The sequence below is a fragment of the Aedes aegypti genome, chromosome 2, assembly GCF_002204515.2.
Source record: "Aedes aegypti strain LVP_AGWG chromosome 2, AaegL5.0 Primary Assembly, whole genome shotgun sequence".
Lineage (NCBI taxonomy): Eukaryota > Metazoa > Arthropoda > Insecta > Diptera > Culicidae > Aedes > Aedes aegypti.
In genome coordinates this window covers 21832923-21852123 of record NC_035108.1, presented here as the reverse complement: position 1 = coordinate 21852123, position 19201 = coordinate 21832923, and the positions used below count along the sequence as shown (strand labels likewise).

General features: G+C 37.0%; 1 protein-coding gene across 9 annotated transcripts in view; it reads right to left on the bottom strand.

Annotated features, from left to right (window-relative positions):
* Positions 1-19201, bottom strand: part of LOC5571277 (myocyte-specific enhancer factor 2) — a 296538-nt gene that overhangs the window by 196275 nt on the left and 81062 nt on the right. The gene's annotated exons all lie outside the window — the stretch shown is intronic.

Sequence of the window (19201 nt, the reverse complement as noted above, 5' to 3'; positions counted from 1 at the left end):
GTTTGCATTTTATGCAAATTCGATTTCAACTCTCAGTTTAATTCTTAACAACCTTCAATGGTTTAAAATTTTCAAAAAACTGAGCCTCATTCAAAAATTTATATATTTTACTTTTTTCCACAATAAACCTATTATAATAAAATGGAGAGCTAAGTTACATTAAGTTTACTTCGACACTTCCGTTAGTTACCGTTTTATCTAGAATTTCTAACATAATTAAAATGTTATAATCATTATTTGCCAAGCTTTTCCATGTAAAGAACTTGCAGAATAAACCATTTTTTGAAGAAATTTCCACGGTCATGTAAAATAACACTGATATGAGTCGTGTTCGAAATAGCAGTCATGTTCGGAATTTGAAACAAAACGGTACACAGATAATTAAATGTGTTAAAGATTTTTTTAATCATATTATTTTTAACAAAAATCGGTGATCAGAAAAAAATGCAAGAAAAAACATAAGTATGCCCAACAACAACAATAAAAACAGAGTTCATGAACTCGTGAACAAATATAAACTACCGCTAATGGAATCTCTTTGGAAATTATCATTAATCTGTCCAAAATATATTCGAATTATTAGTGAATAGCTGGAAAAATTCCGACAGAATTTATGAAAAGCTTGCTAAATAAAGAGCCATTAAAGATGTCTCAGCATGTGCACTAGTGAAATAAATGCCAAATAATATTTCAAGAGAAATTTCGGAATTAATTAAGGGAAACTTTTGGGAAGAATCTTTTTTTTACTGGCGATTCGTCACTAATTGAACAATAGCCTGCTTCCCAGCTTAGTGTAACAATGAGCTCTTCAAACGTTGTTAATTGTCAGTTATGAGTAGGGAATGTCTGAAAACTCAGTGCACCCAATTCTGTTTTTGCACGGACTTTTTTTACACGACCGTGCAAAAAAAGTTTCCATACAAATTTTTCCGCCAAAACCTTATTTTTGCATGAAACGTCGAGAAATGGTGTTACTTTTTATGCACGGTTTTTGAAATTTTGAACTGAAAACTTTTTTTTGCACGGTACGCTTCTCCCGTGCAAAAACAGAATCGGGTGTACCGCGCAAAAAAAATATGCAAGCCACTCCGAAATCAATTGTGCGTCTCGCATTCATTGCGAATAAACTCAAAGCAAGGTGCAGGATGCAATACGTTTTTGGAAGAGACCAAGCATAATCTCTACTCTTTCGTGCCAGCGCATAAAATTTACTCTAGAAAAATTTTAGTAAGGTACCTATGCTTTGAAGGCGGACAAGCTTAATAAGTGCTTTGCAAAAACTTATAGGGCGGCATCCATTTATTACGTAACGCTAAAATTGGAAATTCTTGACCCCCCCCCCTCCGTAACGCTTTTTGTATGAAAAATTTCAAATTTTTGTATGAGCCGTAACGCTGTAGCCTACTTCCCCCTCCCCCTAGAGCGTTACGTAATTTGTGGATGCCGCCTAGGTGTGGATCTTAATATATTTGGTAAAGTCAGAAACATAAAGTGGCGATGAATTATGTTCATCGTGTTTGAGGGTTTTGACAGTCACGTATTGGTGAAATGAATTCAAGTGGAATTTTTGACACGTGTACGCAACGCAAAAAAGTGAAAATGAGACAATTCGATACCGCGCAGCCTAAAACACATTGCGAGTCAGCAATCCCAGGGTGAATTACTCGTGCACGTCTCCTTAGAACTTAAGGTGCTGTCTCGCAGCAACGCGTGTAGCACCGAAAGAGATTTGAGGCGCACTCCATCCCTGGATGTGAGAAATTGAATAGATTGTTCAAGAATTTTCAGGAGGTTTTGGAAGAAGATTCTATGTAACTCATTGGTACTATACCAGGGAGGAAGCCTCAGAATCATTTTCAAAATTTTATTTTGAATTCTCTGCAGAGCTTTCTTCCTGGTATTACAACAGCTAGTCCATATTCGTATAGCATACAACATGGCTGGCCTGAAAATTTGTTTGAATATCAAAAGCTTGTTCTTAAGACAAAGTTTTGATTTTCTATTAATAAGGGGATAGAGACATTTTACATATTTATTACATTTGGCTTGATTGCCCTCAATGTGATTTTTGAAAGTTAAATTCTTATCTAGCATGAGCCCTAGATACTTAACTTCATCTGACCAATTTATTGGAACCCCTCTCATCGTGACAACATGTCTACTTGAAGGTTTCAAATAAGGAGCTTTTGGTTTATGTGGGAATATTATTAGTTGAGTTTTGGAAGCATTAGGAGAAATCTTCCATTTTTGCAAGTATGAAGAAAAAATATCCAAACTTTTTTGCAACCGACTACAGATGACACGCAGGCTTCGACCTTTAGCGGAGAGGCCTGTGTCATCCGCAAACAAAGATTTTTGACATCCCTGAGGTAGCTCAGGTAAGTCAGATGTGAAAATATTGTATAATATTGGTCCCAAAATGCTGCCTTGAGGAACACCAGCTCTTACAGGAAGTCTTTCAGATCTGGAGTTCTGATAATTAACCTGAAGTGTGCGATTTGACAGATAACTTTGAATTATTCTAACAATGTATGTTGGAAAATTAAAGTTTTTTAATTTTACAGTCAAACCTTCATGCCAAACACTGTCGAATGCTTTTTCTATGTCTAGAAGAGCAAGACCAGTAGAATAGCCTTCAGATTTGTTGGAACGGATCAAATTTGTTACACGTAAAAGTTGATGAGTGGTCGAATGTCCATGGCGGAATCCGAACTGTTCATTGGCAAAAATTGAATTTTCGTTGATGTGGGCCATCATTCTGTTCAAAATAACATTTTCAAAAAGTTTACTGATGGGGGAAAGCAAACTGATTGGACGATAGCTAGAAGCTTCTGCAGGATTTTTGTCTGGTATTAAAATTAGAACAACCTTAGCATTTTTCCATTTGTCAGGAAAATATGCTAATTGAAAACATTTGTTAAATATATCAACTAAAAATGATAAGCTACTTTCTGGAAGTTTCTTGATGAGGATGTAGAAAATTCCATCATCGCCAGGAGCTTTGATGTTTTTGAATTTTTTAATAATAGTTCTCACTTCTTCCAAATCAGTCTCCCAGGCATTTTCGAAAACGTTCTCTTGATTGAGAATATTTTCGAACTCCTGAGTAACTTGATTTTCAATTGGACTAGTAAGTCCTAAATTAAAATTGTGCGCACTTTCAAACTGCATAGCAAGTTTTTGAGCTTTTTCGCAATTAGTTAGTAATAATTTGTTTTCCTCTTTCAATGCCGGTATTGGCTTCTGAGGTTTTTTCAAGATCTTAGATAATTTCCAAAAGGGCTTAGAGCCAGGGTCCAATTGAGAAATTTTATTTTCAAAATTTTTGTTTCTTAATTGAGCAAAACGCTTTTTGATTTCTTTCTGCAAATCCTGCCATATAATTTTCATAGCAGGATCGCGAGTCCGTTGAAATTGCCTTCTCCTCACGTTTTTAAGACGGATCAAGAGTTTAAGATCATCGTCTATAATCACGGATTCAAATTTTACTTCACATTTTGGAATTGCAATGCTTCTGGCTTCAACAATGGAATTTGTTAAAGTTTCAATATCAAGTTTAGTTTCTAAAGAAATGTTAACATCAAGATTAGAGTCAACATACGTTTTATATATATTCCAGTCGGCTCGTAAATAATTGAAAGTGGAGCTGATAGGATTTAGAATCGCTTCTTGGGATATTTGAAATGTAACAGGGACATGATCAGAATCAAAACCAGCATGAGTAACTAATTGGCTACAAAGATGACTAGAGTCGGTTAAGACCAAGTCAATCGTAGATGGATTTCTAGAAGAGGAAAAACGTGTAGGGCTATCAGGGTATTGAATTGAGAAATATCCTGAAGAGCACTCATCAAATAAAATTCTGCCGTTGGAATTACTTTGAGAATTACTCCATGACCGATGTTTGGCATTAAAGTCACCAATGACAAAAAATTTTGACTTATTGCGAGTCAATTTTCGCAAGTCAGTTTAGAGCAAATTAACTTGCTGTCCAGAGCATTGAAAAGGCAAATAGGCAGCTATGAAAGTATATTTACCAAACTGTGTTTCAACAGAAACACCTAAAGTTTCAAAAACTTTAGTTTCAAATGATGAAAACAGTTGATGTTTTATACGCCTATGAATGATGATTGCAACTCCCCCACATGCCCCATCAAGTCGATCATTACGATGAACAAAAAAGTTAGGATCTCTTTTGAGTTTAGATCCAGGTTTTAAATACGTTTCGGTAATAACTGCTATATGCACGTTTTTAACCGTAAGAAAATTAAACAGCTCGTCCTCTTTACCATTCAGAGAACGAGCATTCCAATTTAAAATATTTAAATTATTATTTGGATCCATTAGAAAAACGTAATCCAATAACAATTTGATTTGTAAATTTTACACCTACTTGGACTGCTTCAGTCATAGTGGTGGCTTTGAACATTGCATCAATCATTAGATTCAATTGTTCAGTTAGAAAATTAAAATCAGAGGCAGACATATCACTTGAAGTGGGTACATCTGATGATTTCCCATTGGAATTTTCGGTAGACGAAGAAGCGGAATTACCTGTGGTGGTAGGGTTTTTTCCATTTGATTTGAAGCAAGTAGAATGGGTACCCATGGATCGAACAGGGGAGGAGTTCAAATTTCCTGCTACGATATCGGCAAAGGATTTACCGTGGGTAGATACATTCGAAATTGAAAGATTCGAACGGCTACCCGACGGATTGAAATTAGTTTGTGAATGAGCATGATTATGATCTTCCTGATGGGTATGATTCATGATCAAGCGATCGTTAACTGAAAAATGAGCATTGTTAGATACTCTACCAGGCAAATTGCGGAAACGACCGTTATCGTAACGGATATTATCTTTCATCTGCCTGGCACGAGCCTCAATGACCCTTTTGCGTGAAGGGCATTCCCAAAAGTTAGCTTTATGAGGGCCCTTGCAATTGGCGCATTCAAACTTTCTGGTATCTTCTTTCACAGGACAGACGTCCTTAGCGTGAGAAGAACCTCCGCAAATCATGCATTTAGCATCCATGCAACAATTTTTTGTACCATGACCCCACTTTTGGCACCGACGGCACTGAGTGGGGTTCTGGTAATTTCCTCCAGGTTTCTGGAAATGTTCCCATGTCACACGGACATCGAACATAAGTGTTGCTTTTTCTAAAGCTTTAATATTATTTAGTTCTTTTTTGTTAAAGTGAACTAAATAATATTCTTGAGAAAGCCCTTTCCGAACAATGCCAGATTGGGTTCTCTTTTTCATAATGATTACTTGGACTGGGGAAAATCCAAGTAAATCATTTATTCCATTTTTGATCTCTTCAAGTGACTTATAGTCACTTGAGAGACCTTTCAAGACAACTTTGAACAAACGTTCAGTTTTGTCGTCATAAGTAAAAAATTTGTGCTTCTTCTCTTCAAGATGTCTGAGAAGAAGTTCACGATCTTTAAGAGTTTCTGGCAAAACGCGACAGTCTCCTTTCTTTGCGATTCGGAACGATTTGATTCCCCTAATGGAGTTCAAGATCTCCTGCCTAAATCCCCCAAATTCGGAACAACTGACCACGATAGGCGGCACTCTTTGCTTCCTCACTTGAATCAAAGAGCCTAGGCTAGAGGCTGCTTCGATTTGGTGTTCGGAAAATTTGTCTAGAGCATCGAACTGATTGCTCATTTCGATACAATTATTCATTTCACCCTTGGAAGAAAGTTCGCATTCCGGGGAAGCGTCCTTTCTTCCATTCTTGCCACGTGTAGTGACAGTTTTAAAACCCACTTTTTTGAAAGTAAGTAGTGAATTCAGAGATTCACCCTTCCTTTCGTTAGTTGTTGATACCATGTTTAGTTAATAAACGAAAGAAGACGTGACCTTCGAGAGGTTTTTTCCCAAGACGGTGTCCAAGAAGGATTACCACCGCCAGCTTTCGCCAACGGGTCCAACGAAAAATCGAAGGCACGGGTCCAAACAAGGATCGTAAAGGGATCAATAGTAGAAAAAATAGTACTGAAAAGTACTGTTTTAGTAGCACTGAAAAGTACTGATTTGAATTTTAGCACTGAAAAGTACTGTTTATGTAGCACTGAAAAGAACTGATTTATTGTTTTAGGTAGTTTTTAAGAAAACTTCCAAGAGCAGAGAGAATTCGTGTACGCACAGCACGAAGGTACGATGCGCACTGATTGTTTGTATTAGTTAGGCCCTTTGTTTGGTGTTATTCAAATTTAGGGTGGTCCACATTTTCATAGGAATGGTATAACGAGAATACGACTATGATTATTATTTACATTTCATTTGACGTTTCGGACACATCTATTGTGCCTTTCTCAAGGAATTAACTGTGTTCCGTTTTTTCGTTTCTAGGGACATGTTAACGAGAAAACGGAACACAGTTAATTTCTTGAGAAAAGCACAATAAATGTGTCCGAAACGTAGGATTAAAACGTAAAAAGTCGAGTCTAGTACATGACACTGAAGACGACCTTGAAGTTGAGGTCGAAATACGCGTATGTGTTGAAGGATACAAACTCTAGTGGAATTAAATGGTATAGTACTAAATTCGGTTTTTCAACTACTTATAGGTATCCCACTAAACAGCTCGAAAATTTATTATCAATAAAATCCGTGTTTGAACATAATAGAGTGAAAGCCATAACCTAGAACAGGTATAACGAACTTTATTATTTGTAGTAGAGTTTCCAATTTCCAAATCTTATTTCCCGGGAAATAATTTTTTGTTTCTCTGAGGAGTATTTCCTGGGATTTCCGTATTTCTCGGGTAGTTCAAAAAATCAAACAGGATTCATCGCACAATGTACTTTTTATATCATTCTATTCAAACCGATGACCTCGCTAAATCACTAATTATATTTCGATGTTGATTTGTTGTTTTCCGTAATCCTGGACAAAATTCTCCTAAACCTCAAGGGGTTTTGTTTCTAGTATTTCAACAAAGTAGTCTTTTAAACTCTTTTAGAGCTTTGAGAGGGCCTTTCTTAGCCGAGTTGTTATAGTTCGCGGCTGCAAAGCAAAGTCATGCTGAAGGTTCTGGGTTCTATTCCCAGTCGGTCCAGATTTTTTCGTAATGGAAATTTCCTTGATTTCCCTGGGCATAGAGTATCATCATACCTCATAAGCTCTCAGTTAATAACTGTGGAAGTGCTGTGTATGGACTGTGTACTGTGGAACACTCAGCTGAGGAGCAGGCTCTGGCTCAGTGAGGACGTAATGCCAAGCAGAAGGTAGGTAGCAAATGCGTCATACTTGTATAAGAGCAAATCATCCAACAAAGCGCATCTGCCCATCCGACGACGTGCGCTCGCACAGAAAGGGGTCCTCTTGAATCGACTCCCACGAATCGAACCGATCGTTGTTGGTGCATTTGGCGCCCAACACCCACCCGGATCGCACTGACCCACAACCCATCAGCCAAACTCCCCTACCCCCCAATATCGCCAACCGAAGAATACTCGAAGAAAGCTGCCCCCATCTCTCGGTTTGTGGATGATGGAAAACAGAGAAAATAATTGCTCGTGAAATTCGAGAGCTCCAGCTTCTGTACCTACAATGTGCGTAAGTAAGATGGGATCCGCGTACATTAAATTGCCAAAGGGTGAGATGTGAAATTGCCATCCGCATTATTGCATGTAACCGAAGACCTTATTTTTAACGGTAATGTACCTGCGCCATCATGTGGCCCCCAATAAGACGCAAGCACAAGTGTATAACCTTTCAACTCTCGAATTAGTAGCAAATAAAGTTGGTGGAAAAAGTGGCACGAAATAATTGAAAATTACTCCGCTGCGGGGGGCATTCGACTCCAGAAGTGGCCTAATAATGCGATTTTAAAAGCTTTTATTGAACAATTGCTTAATTTCGAAATTCCTTCACGATCCCAATTTGGGCGCACATTGTTGTAAAGCCATAAAACAAAAGAGCTGGTTCCACCCATCAAAACCCCGTCGGGTCCAGTCGCCGCCAACTCCCCGAAAATCTGGGCCGGACTTGGTTTGTCTCACGCGTGCAAAACCGCGGCAAGTCCCGTAGATAATTATCCGCCAATTAGCACATTCATGAATGAATTGATTTACTGGAACAGCGCAGATTATGACCGAGCAGGGGGTTCGGTCCACCGTTTGGTTCGTTGGGATGGCTGGAGATTGTTGGAGAATATGTGTTCAACGAGTTACCGGCTTTGTTTGTTCCTGACGGTTCGCATGATTTTCCTCCGATGGGTGTCGATTAGGGTGACCCATAATAAACGAACTACAAAAATCACAATCACAACTGGTGGATTTCGTCGACTACAGCTCTACCTATAGTAAAAAATGTGATTGGTTCAGGTTTGTCCATATATTTTGGCGCTTATCGCTATGCAAACTTCAAGCACATAAAGATGACGGATTTCACCTTAACTTTGGGGTCGAATGAACAAATTTGGGGTGTGTAACTTAAGATTCTTACATTTTAATTTGTTAATATGAAAATGGGCTACCTTAGCGTCGATGCGCGATGACGGACACCAATCCGCTTGGATGTATATAGGACTCGATGGGTGCGAGATAACATTTCTATACTGACAATACATGCAGTAATGGACTGAACGAAAAAGGAAAATTTTACAGTAGGCTTCATCTGTTTCATTTTCGGCACGAAAATAATCTTCACGGAATTAGTGGGTGTGAAACCTAGAATTGACAATCGTCGATATACAACGTTGAATTTGAGCAAAGGACAAGAATGAAAATGAAGAATTGATTATCTTTGAATGATAAGAACATCTAGAATGCAATACAACTTGCCTTGCTGATCAGTTTGGTAATGTAGAATTTCAGTGAACAAAGTGATTATTTGCCATAAACGGATTTATCGTTTTAGGGGCCCAGATAGCCGTAGCGGTAAACGCGCAGCTATTCAGCAAGACCAAGCTGAGGGTCGTGGGTTCGAATCCCACCGGTCGAGGATCTTTTCGGGTTGGAAATATTCTCGACATCCCAGGGCATAGAGTATCTTCGTACCTGCCACACGATATACACATGCAAAAATGGTCAATTGGCAAAGAAAGCTCTCAGTTAATAACTGTGGAATTGCTCATAAGAACACTTAGCTGAAAAGCAGGCTCTGTCCCAGTTGGGACGTAATGCCAGAAAGAAGAAGAAGGATTTATCGTAATCTATACACTGTCTTCTTGTGAAGGCAAGAAGACAAGAATATGCCGTATAATTTAATTCTTTTTAGCACAAAAAAAACTATCAATTACTAAACGCACTTGCTTTCCGATGCCACACACATCCACATTCTCCCAAAAGTGTCTTATTGCTTAATGTGTTTTGATTCCCAGTACACCGTCCGTCCACAGTGATCATCTTTCTTCCTCGCGGTTTTCAGCTCTTACAACGAAAACCCATGTGGCACACTACTGCCGCACAGCGGTCCAATGTTTATAAAAAAGCTGGAGAAAACTCAATTTCAGAAGTTGAAAGACAACAAGACCAACAATTCATCTTCAACATCATGTACTTAAAAATACATACAAGAATTTAAAAGAAACTTGTTTTTGTTCATGTATACTAGAAATTCTTTTCAAAGTCTAAGGAATTAATTTAAACATAGTTCCCTTGCCTAGCAATTTTACTCTATAAACCAAAAACTGCTGACTTTGCCCGAAATTGCGTCTGCAACCGTGGAACGTGTTCCACAACACTTTGCATGGACAAAAATAGTAAAATATTCAGAATATATTTACCCCTGAATTTTTAAATCTGAACCATTGTGTGCCTCCCCTACCTCCCACCGCACTTCCTAAGTATTCGCCGCACACCAACATTACCCTGGCTAGTGGCTAGTGCAAACGTGAAATACATCACTCGATAGCAGAGATCCGAGATATCCGAGAAGATGTTCTTTTGCCAAAAAAGAAACACACAAACGCAACAGTCAGCGACTAAGGCCGATGGCATACCGAAAGAGAAGAGAAGTGAAGTGAAGTGTTGGCGAAAAGAGAAGAGAAGAGGTAAAAATGGTATGGCATACTGGGAGAGGTTTCGAAAGAGTTTCAATGCGCTCCGTGTTTTCATTGATTTTGTGCTTCGGCAACAGCATGCTGCCTGCGACCGGAGAGAGAGCGCGCACGGCTGCTCTATTCGGTTTCTTCTCCTTTCCCATGTCCCATTCGCATCAACAGAGGCCTGTAAAGGCGACTCTGTAGAATGTATCAAGTTTGTTAAAATCATTTCTCATCAAGCAGGAAGACTGCTTCTCGATGGCGTGCGAAGAAATCTACATTCTTTGGATGTGATCCATAACCGTAGTAAACAATCATTTCCTGGTCCATATTATGGATCACTAGTTAGAAGTGCTAATATTTGGTATTTAGAATCAACAATCAAGAAAAATGTTTTCCAATGATGAATTCATACTGAATCGAAGCGAACGAGCATGTTTTATGCTATAACATTTGAATTTTTCCACCTGTGGGAGCTTATGAATGCTGACGGCACTTCTTACAGAAAACGACCATATAATGATAGCTATGTGGTACCAACTAAACATTTGTCAAATACACCGTTATTTAGCGGTTGAACATTACAAATGGTAGAAGACAAATAGTATAACATGGGAAAAACATGTTTTACGTAAACGTTTATGTTTTGGGCAAGTTATTCGATGTTGAACGCCAAAGTGATCCGTCACTGTGGGTGATCCGTAACTGCGTGGGCAGAACAACATAAAAATTGGAGAAAAATACAACAGAATAAATAAGAAATCTAGAAACGTTTTTCTCAATTAAGAAACAAAAATTTTGAAAATAAAATTTCTCAATTGTACCTTGGCTCTAAGCATTTTTGGAAATTATCTAAAATTAAAAAAAAAAAAACCTCAGAAGCCAATACCGGCATTGGAAGAAGAAAACTTCTATGCAGTTTGAAAGCGCGCACAATTTTAATTAAGGACTTACTAGTCCAATAGAAAATCAAGTTACTCAGGACTTCGAAAATATTCTCAATCAAGAGAACGTTTTCGAAAATTCCTGGGATACTGATTTGGAAGAAATGAGAACTATTATTGAAAAATTAAAAAATATGAAAGCTCCTGGCGATGATGGAATTTTTTACATCCTCATCAAGAAACTTCCCGAAAGTATATTTTTAACAAATGTTTTCAATTAGCATATTTTCCTGACAAATGAAAAAATGCTAGGGTTGTACCAATTTTGAAACCAGACACAAATCCTGCAGAAGCTTCTAGCTATCGTCCAATCAGTTTGCTTTCCTCCATCAGTAAACTTTTTGAAAAAGTCATTTTGAACAGAATGATGGCCCACATTAACGAACATTCATTTTTTGCCAATAAACAGTTCGGATTCCGCAATGGACATTCGACCACTCATCAACTTTTACGTGTATAAAAAAAGTGATTCATTCCAAAAAATCTGAAGGCTATTCTACTGGTCTTGCATATCTAGATATAGAAAAAGCATTCGACAGTGTTTGGCACTGAAGGCTTGATCGTAAAATTAAAAAAAATTAATTTTCCAACATACATTGTTAGAATAATTCAAAGTTATCTGTCAAACCGTACATTTAAAGTTAATTATCAGAACTCCAGATCTGAAAGACTTCCTGTAAGAGCGGGTGTTCCCCAATGCAGCATTTTGGGACCAATATTATACAATATTTTCACATCTGACTTACCAGAGTCAGGGATGTCAAAAATCTTTGTTTGCGGATGACACAGGCCTCTCCGCCAAAAGACGAAGCCTGCGTGTCATCTGTAGTCGATTGCAAAAAAGTTTGGATATTTTTTCTTCATATTTGCAAAAATGGAAGATTTCTCCTTATGCTTCCAAAACTCAACTAATAATATTCCCACGTAAACCAAAAGCTCTTTATTTGAAACCTTCAAGTAGACATGTTGACACGATGAGAGGGGTTCCAATAAATTTGTCAGATGAAGGTAATTATCTAGGGCTCATGCAAGATAAGAATTTAACTTTCAAAAATCACATTGAGGTCATTCAAGTCAAATGTAACAAATATGTAAAATGTCTCTATCCCATTATTGATAGAAAATCAAAACTTTGTCTTAAGAACAAGCTTTTGATATGCAAACAAATTTACAGACCAACCTGTAATGCTGTATCAATATGGACTAGCTGTTGTGATTGTAACCAGGAAATGTGGGCTTCGTAGCCGTGCGGTTAGCGGCGTCAGTCGTTTAGGCCTATTGTGCTATGGAGTGTGGGTTCGATTCCCGCCCCAGTCGGAGAAAACTTTTCGTCAAACGAAAAATTCTTCACTGGTCCACTGGTTGTTCCGTGTGTCCGTTGTCTAATGTTAGTTATGTTCAGTCTGTGCAGCCTATGGCTGAAGACGGTGTAAATTGTCTTTAAAAAAGCTCTTCAGAGAATTCAAAATGAAATTTTGAAAATGATTCTGAAGCTTCCTCCCTTGTATAGTACTAATGTGTTACATAAAATATCCAATGTTGAAATATTGGAACAAATGTCAAATAAAATAATTGATAATTTCAGGCACGATTAATGCGTTTTTTCTCTTATAAGCAGGTGAAATCAACTCACCTGTTAAAAATCTGAACTGCTACAGCAAATGAAATGTAATATGTTGTTAATAAAATCTTAAATTTGTTTTACAGAATTGGGATGCTAGTGTTGTCTAATAACACAGAACACACAGAAATGAATGTAATGTTTGAAATGATACAAATAAAGAAATTAAAAAAATGATATCTATCAAGCCTACCGAATATTTTTTCAAAAAAAGTTATAATTTTCGAGAATTTTGAAATTGAATTCCTTTTTCCAATCAAAATTAAATTATTAAACTTCTGCTGTTATGAACGAAAAATTTCTTTAAATTCACTTAACACTTCAGTCGTCGCGCTGTTGTATTTTGTACAACACTTTTGAAAAAAAAACTCGCTTTTCGTCCTCAACAGCAGTGTAGTGGTTTAGACGGTGGTGAACCGCGCGACGACTGGAAGTTTAAACAATACACTAGTTATAGATATAATATCATGTTTGTATCTATGGAATGAAATAGTATGTTAATTGCATACCTTTTCTACGAGTACTTTAAATGGTTTATGGGAATCTTTTCTAAACTTGAATCATCGATATTATAAACAAGATCACGAATGGTTCCAATTGCAGTTAATTTTTAAGTAAATATTGATTTTCCGAACGGGTAATAATCGATCAAATTTGAGAGAAATTTCCCGTTTTATTGAAGTAAAAGCTATGGTTTTAATGATTGATAACAAATCGACTCTCTTATTTATAAGTCATGGAACATTGTGGTTTTCCTTTTTTTTTCTACGGAATGGCCGAGTGATAATTTTGCTTTGGGGAATTTATTGTATAAGATCAGTTCAGTGGTACAAAGCACACATTTTTTTTTTCAAATATAAAAAAGAACTTTTCTTTTGTGTTTGTTAATTTAGTTTACTCCCAACTGTTTTCATCAGTTCGAAATTCACGCGCAATATTAGTGCTGCCAATAATAGTTCAAATTATCTTCAAGCGTTTTCGCGCGTCGAAGCACCACACGAACTGCTTTCACGCTTGACCACACTTTCCATCCCTCTTCGCATCGCTTCAGTATGCCAGGTAAGCGCGATTTTCATACAACATGCATGGAGAGACCTTCAACGCGTACGCTCCTCTTTCACATCCTCGCTTTCTGTCTGTACTAAGTAATATAGTTTGAGATTTTATCAAACATGCCTTGTCGATTTTTTATATACCGTATTGACAAGTGATCCACAAGGAGCAAGTTTGTTTTACGTAAGCCATAGTGTTGCACAAAATATCTAGATACAGTGAAACCTCCATGAGTCGATATTGGAGGGACCATCGACTCATGGAAATATCGAGTAATGGAACAGCAATTCTTTGGATGATAGTGTTGCACACAATATTTCACAAAATTTTATTGAACTGGTGCTTGATATTGAATCGTAATCAAAAACTCTAGGAAGATTCCCTGTTTTTAAAGGCGTTTTACAAACAGTTACTTAAGGTTTATCCGATCGAATTGCCCGGAACCCATAATGGCGTTGTTTTGGTTTTGTTTCACATTGGGCTGGATAGATTATTTTAGATAGGTGAGGTTGGGACGGAGAATATTGCTTTTACCTTGAATTTCAATTTTCGATGGAAAATCCATCTGATTTTTTTTTCTAATTTAGATGTCAGTATTATCATTCTGTATTTCTGTTTATTTGCTGTCAAATCATCTAACAGTGAACAATCCGCTCTTCAAATCAGCAAAATGGAGTCACATAAAGCCAAGAGTACTCTGAAAATTATACAAGAGTGAATATTCAAACTGATGAAAGTTTAAATCAAAGCCTGAGCTTACATGATCAACTGATCATATTCCTCGACATCTTTTTATCTCGATTTATGAGGAAAATGTATACAGGAAACAAGACAAATAGAAATAGGGAATATATGATTGACGAATTATAATTATTCATGATTGTAATAAAAATGTTGAAAAATATAGATATTTAAAAGAGAGATTAGTGCTGAACAAGCAAAATATTATTCACCCCTGTTCTTGTTTATATTCAAATGCCATTTCGATCGAAAACAGTTTTTCATTTTCGCCAACAATACCAAGTAGGGATTCTTCCACCACATTTAATGATAAAAGATGTTCTGAAGTAGTTATCAACTGGAGAAAGCAATAAAATAATATAGAAAACAAAAATACTGATTACTGTGATGCATCAAAACCTTGACACCTAAGATGATACACATATTCAAATGCTTGCATACTATTGGTTAATCGTTATTTTATTATGTATTACTTTGGGATGATAGCTTTTAGGTTAGAACTTGATAATTTTCACCAAATTTACAATGAATTTAATGAAAATTGAGTTAATTCTGCATCATGTCGTGTCCATAAATCCGGACACATGAATCAAAATCTGGACATTCAAAAAATCGCAGTTGTTCTTAAAAAAAATAAAAACCATTAAACATACCTTGATATCACGATACAAAGATTCATGGATTTGTAAAAATAATGTTGTTCCTCTGTTGGATTATACAGAAACATCATAAAACGTAGGTTACTTGTGATATGTGCGTCGTTCCCCCAATAATTACACATAATTTACAAACATTTTCAGTTAATACTATTTAAAATCACAACGGTATAACATTCAACGAGTTTTCCAGGTTTTCGAACAATTATGATGTTGTATTTCTTTTTGAACTTTGAAAAATTGTATGCTGACACACTGTGTCAGGATCCAAAACCACACATATAAGTATCCGGACAGTCTTTTTCTAGCACAGAATTACATGCATTTCATTAATTTCTTCGAAACTATTGACTTTACCGAGAACAAAATATAAACAAATCACTACAGAACATAAATCACATATGATAAGCACGTAACAAACGCGTGATGAATCGCCGAAACGCGATGGCGCATTGAGTAGAATTTCTTTGGTTATCGTTAATTTTGAAAGCAAACGCGTCCTAGCGGAACCGACTTTTGTTTTTGTCTTTGTTAATGATTTACAAGACTAACTTGATGTCGATTCATGTTACAATGGTCAGCAATAGTTAACATTAATAGTAGGAATAATATTCTCACACTAGGAAGGATATTTAACATTGAAATTATTGAATTTCACCAGAGTCCCCGGATATTGATCCTGTCCGGATTTTGATTCATCACGGTAACAGTTTATCAATAATCAGTTGTAATTATGATTGTAATTATGATAAGTTACAAAAGTTAATTCATTTAATTAGAAAATTCCCTATTTGTGGATTTAATTTACTAGCAAACGTTCTGATCCGTGCTCCATTTACGCCAAGAACGAGCGCAGTCATATCATATTCCTCTAGCGTTCACTAGCGTTCTTGCGCGTCGAAGCAGCAAATGATTTCCACAGATCTCTTTGAACCTCTTCACTTCGCCTTCAGTATACCAGGTAAGCGCGTTTTCCATATAGTTTGCATTGAGAGAGCTTTGACTCTTTTCTCTTCTCTCCTTTTATCCCTTCTCTACTCCTGCAATATGTCATCGCCCTAAGAGAGCACAAATTGCCGCGGGCCACCGTCTTCTTATGTACTTACACTTAACGCGCTCCCGGGTGTTGGTATGGGGCGAATGTTGTCGGTTTTTCTGCCATGTGGTATGTACATAACAGTAGCGTCCCCAAATGGTGGTGATAATGAGACGGTGATGATGATAATGATGATGATGATGATGACGGGGCCGGTGCAGATGGTGCTTGAATCTGAGAGTTTCTCAATTTCAGAACTCGGCATACTTGTATGGATATTGAGGAAATGAACTATAATTGTCTTACATTTTGAAATGATTATTCAAATCGATCTTCTAGTGTCATAGTCTTTCAAATAATAGGGATAAAAAATATAATGCGGACGAAAAATGTCAACGGTACTGAAATATGGGACTGACGATTGCTCGTTTATTATATTTTTTATCATAGGATTTCCCTACTTCAATATGCCTTAACTCTGGAGTCATTCTGTTCATGATTATTCCTTCTCTGCTCTATTCATCTATAATCTATGTAGACCATAAGTTATTCCTTGGATTCATGTTGTTATAGTGATTATTGTCACCATAACTGCAAGCATATCATATGAATTCTTCCCTTATTTTTGAAATAGGCTGCGCTTTTAAATCATCACTGGAAAAAACTAGCCACTAATATTTTCATTAAGTACTGTAAACTCTTCGCAACATAGGGAGTCGATGCCGGTTATGGACCCTTTGCGTATTATGGACCCCGTACAGAAAAACATAAAATTAACACTCAAATCAACCTTATTCCTATGAAAATCCACCCGGGGAACTTCGATCGCATTGTTAGTCAGCAGTTTCGGACAAAATATTTGGTTTGAGACGCATAAATACAGACATTTGAACAGTTTTGTAAATGAAACTACATAAGAGGGTCCATAATACGCATTTCCAGATGGGTCCAATATAGGCACGTCGGCAGGGAGCCGGATTACATGGGAATCAAATGGAGGGTCCATAATAGGAAACGTCAAATTTGTAAACAATCCTATTATGGACCCCGGGAACTGGAAAACTGTTGTCCGAATGCCTGTTATGGACCCTTCTGGGGTCCATAATAGGCATTCGGACAACAGTTTTCCAAGCGAAATATACGCTAAAAAAATCGAATGATTTTGTGTGTTTCATAGGCGTACTATGAAGTAAAGACATTGAAGATGTTGTTAGACTGCCCAAACATATATCTCACAACCGTTTGTCACAACTGTTGCGGATAAGGACACAATAAAAAGCAAAATTGTCATGACAATCACAGAGCGCAACATTGTTGCAACCTTTTCAACTCGCGATTAATCAGTTATTTTAAACACAAAACCAAATTTGTTTTATGTATGCTGTTTGATAATGTGTCAATGTTTACCAACACGAAGAAAGTTCTCGAAAATTGCAATGCGAAGCCCAGAAAATCACTGCGCACGTGGTGATCGATCTTTGTCATATTCTGTTCAAGTGATGATAAACTCATGTTGCGGAATAAAATTGTTGCAACAAGAATAGCAGGTGACAATGTCTTTGTTGCTGCATGTAGGGTGACAATTGATTCACTGGTCGAGAGTGAATTTCAGTTACTAAGGGGTCCATTACTAGCATTGAAACCCTATAATGTTCTCTTTTAGTTGTGCTGTAGCTGCTCTGCTCTTACATTGACACTATAAATTAAATCAGAAATGTTCCCTTCTTATAAGTTTTTAGAGTGAATTTTGCTGATTTGTTATTGAAATTCAGTTAAACCATCTTCCAAGCCAAAGAGCTTTTTTGCTGTGATGGTAATTACAAATCCCTGTGATTTTATTGCTATACCGATGAGGTATATTCGACATAAGATCGATTTTGAGAAGATCAGTTAGTGTCTTCCAAGACGGTTTGGTTAGTCGTTTGGTGCGGAGCATAACTATAAACTGGTAGGCCGACACAGCCCCATACACTACCCACCATAAGTATGGAATCGCAATACAGAGTATTGCAGCACTTTTAAGTTTAGCATCACCCAAAATCCAGTGATAAAAGTTTTTCCAACAAAAATAAAAAAAAACTGCAGGGACTGTAAGACGTATTGTTAAAGATTACCTCAAAAATATGTTGATCTAGCACCTTAGAATCACGAGATAATATTCATTTTAGGTGATGCTAAACTTTTCAAGATGCTGCAATATTCAGTTGGAGTGTTGCAATACGCGATTCCATATTTATGGTGGGTAGTGTATGTGTGGCCCGCATTTTTCAGTGTTTTGTAGGACACATGACCTTATAATTCCTCCTTCTTTTCGAAACAGGCTGTTCTTGAAACCATTTCCATTTAAATAGTGTAACCATTGTAAGTAAAGTTCTTGGTTTTATAAAATTCCAATGAATTCAAAACAATTTTTCTTTTGACATTAAAAATCTTAAAATCGTCGTTGTAATTACTAATAAAATACAACTCACAGCTCATCGTGTCCCATCAACGAATGAGAATCCGTTGCTAGGGATCCTCGATCTTCGTTTCTCGCGACATCGCGACGAGTCGGATCGGCGCGGGAGATTAGTAGCGATTTTACCTCTGACGTAGTCATCATCGATGTCGCCAGAATCTGTATGAAGTCGCTCTTCGAGTGTATTCTCTCTCAATCGGTTAGCGAAGAGCTACAATCAGTGACAAAAGTTAGTAACCAAAAGCTGTTTTCCATACAAAATGCTCAAGTTTGGGGATCTGTATTTTAGCTTCCGGTAGTTCGATGGATTTTGGATGACGAATTACAAATATTGCGAATTGCAGAACACACCAATCACTTATCTTAACGTTTCATAAATAAAAAAAATATCTTGGTTACTAACTTTTGTCTTTGAACAACCCTCTGTAACTCTTTGAAAAATGACTGGGATGTAATGAAGTCAAAACTTCAGGTTATCTGCGGTTTGTCATCCATATTTCAGCCTATTCGGACCACCAGAAGCTGAGATACAGATCTCCAAACATACGCAGTTTGTATGGAAAAACAGCATTTGGTTACAAAATTTTGTCACTGACTGTAAGTCTACTACTAAGACTACTGAAACTGAAAATTTGTTGAAGATTGTGATGATGTGCGCGATATAGGTACCGTAGAGTGCTTCCATTAG